The following is an 8,730-nucleotide window of genomic DNA, read 5'->3' on the forward strand; positions in this document are numbered from 1 at the left end:
GATGCTCTTTGTTATGTGTTTTTTGTTTTTGTTCTTAAGACAACACAAACAGGTCTTAAGCTGTGACAGGAAAACCAGTCAAGATGAAATTGCTAGCATGTTTGGGAAACACAGTAATAGAAATTCGGCAGAAGAAGCTTTCATGAGAGCCAAGGGTAGGTCTGGAGTGTTGGCTGTCTTGTGGACAGTGGCTGGCATTTCGCAAAACTTTGCTGATTTATGTGGCTGCCTCCCTAGTGAGTTGACCCCTGTCATTTCTCTATATTAAGCACATATACCTTACACACACTTTGTAGTCAGTAAGAGATTTAGAAATATAAGTAAAACAAAACATTAAAATCCCAAATACTGCACATGAAAACATCAAGGTTATGTAGCGCCTGGCTTCAGGGCTCAGGTAACACTTAGGGATATGGTTTGTTCACAGAAATAAGTCAGAGAAGCTACTACCATGAGTAACAGAAGAAGACATGCACCACAGTGACGTCATGCACACAACAGCTGTTTTTATTTGCTTTGTGCTTGTAGGCCCCTTTTAAAATAATACATGGGTATTGCCTTTGAAATTGGTTACATTTGCTTAATTTTTCTAAGTAAAGGAAAGGGATAAAGTAAAAACAAGATCGGGACTTTTCACATCCAAAGATGGACCACAGCTTTCTAGTCTAAACAAAAGAGGCACGGCGGCAGTGGGCATTGGGTGGCTGCCCATGGCGAGGATGCACGCCTGCCGTGGACTGGCTTCCTTTCTGTGTGTGTGCAGCTCTCCTACATTCTGATTGGTACGGGCTGTGACAGGACACATGTCCACGGGCTGCTCCTAGAGACCCACGGGAATCTAGAACTGAAGAAAGTCTCTGCCCGTCACATGTTAGTCTTGGCTCTCTCCATCCCTGTTCCTCCGCACATCTGCTGACCCAACCAGTAGACGCTGATAGGATAGCATCAGACCCCAGCCCCAGCTCATGGAATGGCTGCTGGCTCTCAGTACTCTGATGAATACCCAGCACTGTTTGTCCCTCAGCTACTCCGTGTCCATCCTCGCCTTCTTCCCGTACATGATGTTAATTCTTCTAGCATAGTCACACACCTGTTGGATAATCTCTAACATGAAAACTAAGCTACGAAGTTCTGCATTCACCATCACTCATCTTCCCTCTATTAAACAGCAGACACCAAGAAGTGGGGGAAGTAAGTAAGCAGTTAAAATAATGTGCATGCTTTCTCACTCTTGCATATACACCAGGCCCAGAAGACAGTTTGCACGGGCAGCACCATCCTCATTTCTGTAGCAGTTATGAGGTTGCAGCAGTTGTACTTAAAGCTTCCACCACCACCACCCCCATTTCGTGTTTCCTTGGCTCCAACCAGTCAGTACCACTGAAGATGAGGATTCTTGACCTGGTGAAAGGATTCAAATATTTATTCCAAAGTATCTGTCTTACATTTATTAGTCTCAATATTAGTCATGAAAGTACAAATAGGAGCCCAGAGGACCCACTAGACTTCAAATGCAGTAACCGCACTGTTTCCCATCTGGCATTAGTGTCAGAGACATTCTGCTGTCCTGTTCGTTCAGTCGCAGGAGTCGCCCCACATAGCTGGTGAGCATCTGAACTTCAAGTGCGATGGGTCACTGTGTCCCCAAGTAGGAACATCGTTCTTGGGAATGAAGCCCTTTCAGGCAAAAGAGCCCAAAGTTGCAGAGAAGAAAACCAGAAACGCAAACAGGCTCTTCAGCCAGCGTGACTCATCTGCCACAGTCACAGTGGCCCAGGATTCAGGGTCAGCAAGTACATCGCTCCTCTCACCTTTTCTCGGGCAGGTCACTTGCAGCTCTGCCTAGAGTCCTCACTGTGTCACTCCCTTGGGACTCTGCCAGGTGAACGGCTCAGGAAACAGAAGTGACAAACCATACACTAGATGTTGAGTCTTCTGTATCCAGAGTGAATTACATGGCCACACTTCACAGGAAGGAATGTGTTTCTGCAGAGGTGGGCACTGCAAGGCAGAGAAGGAATAGGTGAACAGAAAGTGCAACACCAGCCACCCTACTGTAATTACTGGGCGTGAGAGCAAGGAGAGCCACACAAAATGCTACACAAGCCACCTTCCACAACTGTCAGGCCAGCTGCTCCTGGGTAGGGGAACCTACGAGGAGCTGGGACTTCAAGGGTATGCCTGCTGCCATGTTTTCTTTGCGGTAAAATGAATTATTTTGTGATTTAATATGAGTTGGGCAATGGTGAGCCAGCCAGTCAGCACACAAGTGGTGCAGAAGCAATACGGAGGGCAGAGAAGACAGGTCCACATCAGGACGAGAGCATTAAAAGCATGTCCTCTTGACAATGGGAGGGTCCAGTGAAATCAGAACACCCAGAAAATGGTGCCATTCTGGGGTGAGCCCTAGACCTGCTTCTAATGAGGTAGTGCATTGATGACCACATCGGCTGAGGCTGTTCTTTTTTTTTTTTTTTTTTTTTTTTATTACAGGGACAGAGAGAGAGAGGGATAGATAGAGACACAGACAGGAACAGAGAGAGATGAGAAGCATCAATCATCAGTTTTTCGTTGCGACACCATAGTTGTTCATTGATTGCTTTCTCACATGTGCCTTGACCGTGGGCCTTCAGCAGACCGAGTAACCCCTTGCTCAAGCCAGCGACCTTGGGTCCAAGCTGGTGAGCTTTTTAGCTCAAGCCCGATAAGCCTGTGCTCAAGCTGGCGACCTCAAACCTGGGTCCTCCGCATTGCAGTCCGACACTCTATCTACTTTGCCACCATCTGGTCAGGCTGAGGCTGTTCTTGTTGATCTGTTTGTTGATTGTGCGTCTTCTCAGTCCCTCCAGGGCCACTCTGTGCAGAGTCCAGAGCAGGCGTCCCCAAACTACGCCCGTGGGCCACATGTGGCTCCCTGAGACCATTTATCTGCCCCCACCGCACTTCCGGAAGGGGCACCTCTTTTATTGGTGGTCAGTGAGAGGAGCACTGTATGTGGCGGCCCTCCAATGGTCTGAGGGACAGTGAACTGGCCCCTGTGTAAAAAGTTTGGGGACCCCTGGCAGAGTGTGGTTGAGTACACACTGGGAAAGAGGCGGGCCATCTGCCACGTGGGCTGGACCCGGGCCGGAGCTATGGAGAAAGTACCCAATGAGCCATGCGTGTCCCAGTCAAGCACAGACCGAAAAAAATACCAAAAAAATAAGTGTTTTATCACATGTGATTGGAGTCCCAGGAAAGGAAGGAGTTAGGACAAAATTTCTTGACAAACTAATGGCCAGAAATTTTCCAAATGTATAAACTCAGGCATCCAAGAATCTCAATAAGCCACAAGCAAAATAAATACACAAAAGTACAGGAAGGCACATTGTAAAATGCTGAAAGCCACTGATAAAAGAGAAAACCTTGCAAGCAGCTGAAGAAAAAGAAAGCGTTACCCCCAGAGCAAAGGTAAGAATGATATGTATGTGGAAATATGGGGTCTGTCTGAGTGGAGGATCAGTATTATTTGAAGGTGGACTGAGAGAAATTAAATGTGCACATTGTCAGCTCCCCAAAGAAAACAAAAACACAGGTGTCACTAATAAGTCAATAGTGCAAATAAAATGAGATGTTTTCAAGTAATTATTTCATCCAAACTAACCAGGAAAGTAAGGAAAAAAGAACAAAGTACAGATAACACAAATAGAAAAAACAAATAGCAAATGGTATACTTATATTCAGTCACACCAGCAATGACATTAAACGTAGACTAAAAATTCCAACATGACAGTTGCTAGATCAAATAAAAACACCTAGCTATATGCCATTTAGACACGTATTAAAAGAATTGAGGAATAAATGTAAAATGCAAACATTAGATAAGAAAGCTGATGTGGCAAGGATAACATGACGCCAAGTGACCTTTAAGGCAGGGATAATTACCTGTGTGAAAAAAAAATGGGGTTCAGCCTTGGTAAAGGGTACAGTGCAATTGAAAGACACAGTAACCCTAAAGGTGTATGTACCTAATCAAATAGCTTAAGATTAAAAAGAGAGGGGAAGAGGGAGGGGAAAAAAAGATTAAAAGGAGAAATAAACAAGTCAAACCTACTTGGAAATTTTTAACACAATTCTCTTAGTAATCGATAGAACTACCAGGAAAACATAATTATGCAGAACATTTGAACAATGCCATTTACCAAATGGACTTAATTGCCATTTCAAGTACACGTGAAGCAGTTGTCAAAATAGACTGGTTAGAGAGTAAATCTCAATAAATTTCAAAATATTTCAATCATACAGAGTATGTTCCCTCACAGAAATGATGCCAAATAGTGGATTCTGCCCGTGTTCCAGCATGGAGCTCCACAGCCACTAACGCCTGCCAAGGAGGATGGCAGACACTTTGGTACTGGCAATGGGGCCAGTCTATGTCATACCACGTTGTCAAAAGCTAGTTTAGGGCCCTGGCTGGTTGGCTCAGTGGTAGAGCGTCAGCCTGGCCTGTGGATATCCCAGGTTCAATTCCCAGTCAGGCACACAGGAAAAGTTACCATCTGCTTCTCCACCCACCCCCTTCTCTTTCTCTTTCTTCTTCTTCTTCTTCTTCCTCTTCCTTCTCCTCTTCCTCCTCCTCCTCCTCCTCCTCCTCCTCCTCTTCTTCTTCTTCCTCCTCCTCCTCCTCTTCCTCCTCCTCTCCCTCTCCCTCTTCCTCTTCCTCTCCCTCTCCCTCTCCCTTTTCCTCTCCCTCTCCTCCTCCTCCTCCTCCTCCTCCTCCTCCTCCTCCTCCTCCTTCTCCTTCTCCTCCTTCTTCTTCTGCCATGGCTCGATTGGTTCAAGCAAGTTGGCCCCGGGTGCTGAAGATGGCTCCATGGTCTCGCCTCAGGTGCTAAAATATCTCAGTTGCCAAGCAACAGAGCAACAGTCCCAGATGGGTAAATCATTGCCAGGTAGGGGGCTTGCTGGGTGGATCCTGGTCAGGGCACAAGCAGGAGTCTGTCTCTCTGCCTCTCCACGTCTCACATAACATTAAAAAAAAATACTGGCTAGGTCCTGGCTAAATTTTAAATGTAAAAAAAGTGAAAGAGTTCAAAGTTTTGCTTCCAGTCAAAATGGAGAAACAGAGACTGGATCCATCCTCCGTCCTGGTGGGAAACAGATGCTTTTTTCCCCCTCAGTAGTAAGGAAATAGACAAAACACTGCTCTGGTCCAGCCAAACAAAGCAGCTTAAAAACAAGACCAGAAAGAATGGCCAGGCTATTTATAAATAACTTACTTTTACCCCAAACAAAGTTCCAGAATATTCACAGAAATACAAAATTATCCAGCACCTCACTAGAAGTCACAGTGTCTGGCATCCAATCAGAAATCACCTGCCTGGCCGGTGGTGGTACAGTGGATTGAGCATCAGCCCAGGACACTGAGGGCCTCAGCTTGAAACCCTGAGGCCACTGGCTAGAGCGTGAGTTTCTAGCTTGAGCACAGGATCATCAACATAATCCCAAGGTAGCTGGCTTGAGCCCAAATTTGCTGATTTGAGCCCAAGGTCACTGGCTGGAGCAAGGGGTCACTGGGTTGGTTTGAGCCCCTTAGTCAAGGCACGTATGAGAAGCAATCAATAAACAAAGTGAAGTAACTATGAGTTGATGCTTCTCATCTCCCTTCTCCCTTCCTAGTTCTCTCTCTCTCTCTCTAAAAAAAAAAAAAAGAAGAAGAAGAAAGAAAAAGGAAGAAAGAAATCGCCTGGATGCAAAAAAGCAGGAAAAGATTATCTCGAATCAATAGAAACCGACCCAGAAATGACTCAGGTGATGGGATTCATAGATGAGGTTCATTTGTTATACAATATAACTGTCACCTTGTTCAGAAAGCCAGCTGGAGACAAGACTGAACATGTTCAGTACAGACATGAGAGATCTTTTATGAGATAAATATGAATTCTAGCACGAAAACCACAATGTTTGAGATTTTAGCATAAAAACTACCATGTTTGGCCTTTCTCCAGCTGCCACTAAGGTACTCGGTCCTCCCGAGGAAGTGAAGGCCACACTGAGGGAAGCCCTCGCTCATCAGAGGCTAGCACCACTCCCAGTAGTGCTCACTCACACCACGGCCTCCATCTCACAAGACACTTGCAGCTACAGGGCCCTCATCCTGCAGGATGATGAGGTGATGGTGACAGAGGAGCAGATCAATGCCCTTATTAAAGCAGCTGGTGTAAATGTTGAACCTTTCTGGCAAGGCTTGTTTGCATAGCCAATCTCAACATTGGGAGCCTCATCTGCAATGTAGGGGTTGATGGGCCTGCCCCAGCAGCTGGTGCTGCCCCAGCAGGAGAGCCCTCCCCTCCACCCCTGCTGCTCCAGCTGTGGAGGAAAATGTGGAAGCAAAGAAAGAAGAATCTGAGGAGTCTGATGATGCCATAGGCTTCAGTCTTTTTGACTAAACTACTTTTGTAACATTTAGTGAAAAGCTGAGCTCTGAAAACCCTATGAGGTTTGAATGCAAAACACACAGGTTAAGAGTAAGGGTGGAGGCCTGTGGTGGCGCAGTGGATAAAGCATCGACCTGGGAATGCTGAGGCTGCCAGTTCGAAACCCTGGGCTTGCCTGGTCAAGGCACATATGGGAGTTGATGCTTCCTGCCCCCCCCCCGCTTCTCTCTCTCTGTCTCTCCTCTCTCTCTCTCCCTCTGTCTCTCCCTCTCCTCTCTAAAATGAATAAATAAATAAATTTTAAAAAGAGTAAGGGTGGATTTGACATCACAGAAGAGACTGCAAGTGGACTTGAAGATAAAGCAATGCAAACTATTCTGAACAAAATAAAGAAAAAGACAAAAATTTGAACTGATCATCAATGAGCTGTGGAACTTTCCCCAAGGAAAGGGGCAGACAGAAAAAAATATTTAAAGAAGTACTTTTCCAAACTTGATATAAGCTAGGAGCCCAGTGATCCCAGGAGCTCAGGGAACGCCAAGCACAGGAACCATAATGGAAACCACAGTAGGTGCATCATAACTGATGCTTAAACAAACAATAAAGAGAAAATCAGCCAGAGAAGAAAAAACACAGTTCATACGAGGAACAAAAATATGAGGGAAAGCAGATTTCTCATTAGAAATAAGACCATCTGGAAGACAGTGGGGCAACATTACAAAACAGGAAAAGAAAAAGACATCTGCCAACCTAGAATTACTTACTCAGCAAAGATACCTTTCCAAACAGAGAAATAGAGCCGCTTTGGGCACACAAAAGCTGAAAGAATTCATCACTGGCAGACCCTCAGTACAAGGAATGTTGAAATAAGTCCTTAAAGCGGAGGGAAAATGATAGCACTTTGAAATCTGGATCTATCTACGCAAGGAATGAGGAGGACCAGAAATGTAATCACATGGGCAAATATAAGCACTTTTTCTTATTATTTAAATCTCTTTAAAAGAGAATTGAATATGTGAGGCAAATTTGATAATGCATTCTTCGGTTCATGGCCTGTAGGAGTGAAATGTCTGACGACAGCAGCACAAAGGCCAGGAGGGGCGAGCAGCAGTCCTGTAATTAAGTCCCCACAGTGTGTGTGCAGGGGGGTTGGCACCACCTGAACATGGACCGTGGCAGAGGGAAGGTGCGTGCTACAGCACAAAAGCAACCACTAAAATAACACAACAAAGGGATTTGGCTGATAGTCCCACAAAAGAGAAGGGAAATAGAATTTTTAAAATGCAATCCAAAAGAGAAGAGAAAAGGAGAGAAAAGGAACAGAGGACACATTGGAAAAATAGAAAAAGGTAGTCAATGATAGATTTAAACACAATCACATCAATATTCCATTAAATGTAAATGGTCTAAATACCCACCAACACACAGTGGAAGTTGTCAGCTTGGATATAAAATCAAGACCAATCTACATGATGCATATAAGAAACAGTTAACATATGAAGGCACACATCGGCTAGAAGGAAAAAAAAAGAATGGGTGCTCTATAATCAAAAGAAACACGAAGTTGTTGTTCTCATAGCAAAGGCAACTTCAGAGCAGAGGTGATAAGCAGGTCTAAACAAGCTCACTTCACAATAAGGATTCAGGCCCCCAGAAGGACATGTAGGGTCAATGCTGGACATGGCCTTTCCCTGTCCCCAGTCATATGGTTGGTGTGTGAGACCGTGAGATAAAGGGTAGTAAAACCATAGCTAAGGTTTTACTAAGAACAATAAAACTGAATCACCAGGTACATATGAATGAGAGACAATGCAGAATGACACGTAGCCTTCCCCTTACCTGCTTACCTGCATGTAGACAAAAAATTTTGCTTGAGTAACCACCCAGGGCTTAGCTATTTAAAAACGCAAGCTCACCCAGCAGGGTGCAAACTTTCACCGACCAGCTGCTGTTGGTGCTGCCCCTGTATGTAAGTCATAAAAGCTGTGTACACTCCATCTACTCCCCCTTGTGGTTTCTTTGGGACCCCGCAACAGCACCAGATTCATTTTCTGGGTCTGGACCTCCTGCATTACAGGACACACAATTCTAAGTGCATGTTCCCCTGATAACAGAGCTTTAACAGGACAAATCAGAGAAGATAGAACCACAAGAACCAGTCCATACACTTTCACTGGGAAATACCAACACTTCTCTCTCAATAATTGAGAACAAGTATGAACACTTTTGTAAGGGCACAGAAGACTGAAAACAGTATAAATGAAGCTGACCTATTTGACACTGATACAATTCTTCGCCCAGTAATAGCAGAACA

The 8,730-nt window shown here is 44.9% G+C and overlaps 1 pseudogene; it reads left to right on the plus strand.

The window, feature by feature from the left end:
- Positions 1-5,968: 5,968 nt before the first annotated feature.
- On the plus strand, positions 5,969-6,428 carry LOC136388131 (large ribosomal subunit protein P1 pseudogene; annotated as a pseudogene).
- The last annotated feature ends 2,302 nt before the right edge of the window (positions 6,429-8,730 follow it).

This window comes from Saccopteryx leptura, chromosome 1, assembly GCF_036850995.1.
Source record: "Saccopteryx leptura isolate mSacLep1 chromosome 1, mSacLep1_pri_phased_curated, whole genome shotgun sequence".
Lineage (NCBI taxonomy): Eukaryota > Metazoa > Chordata > Mammalia > Chiroptera > Emballonuridae > Saccopteryx > Saccopteryx leptura.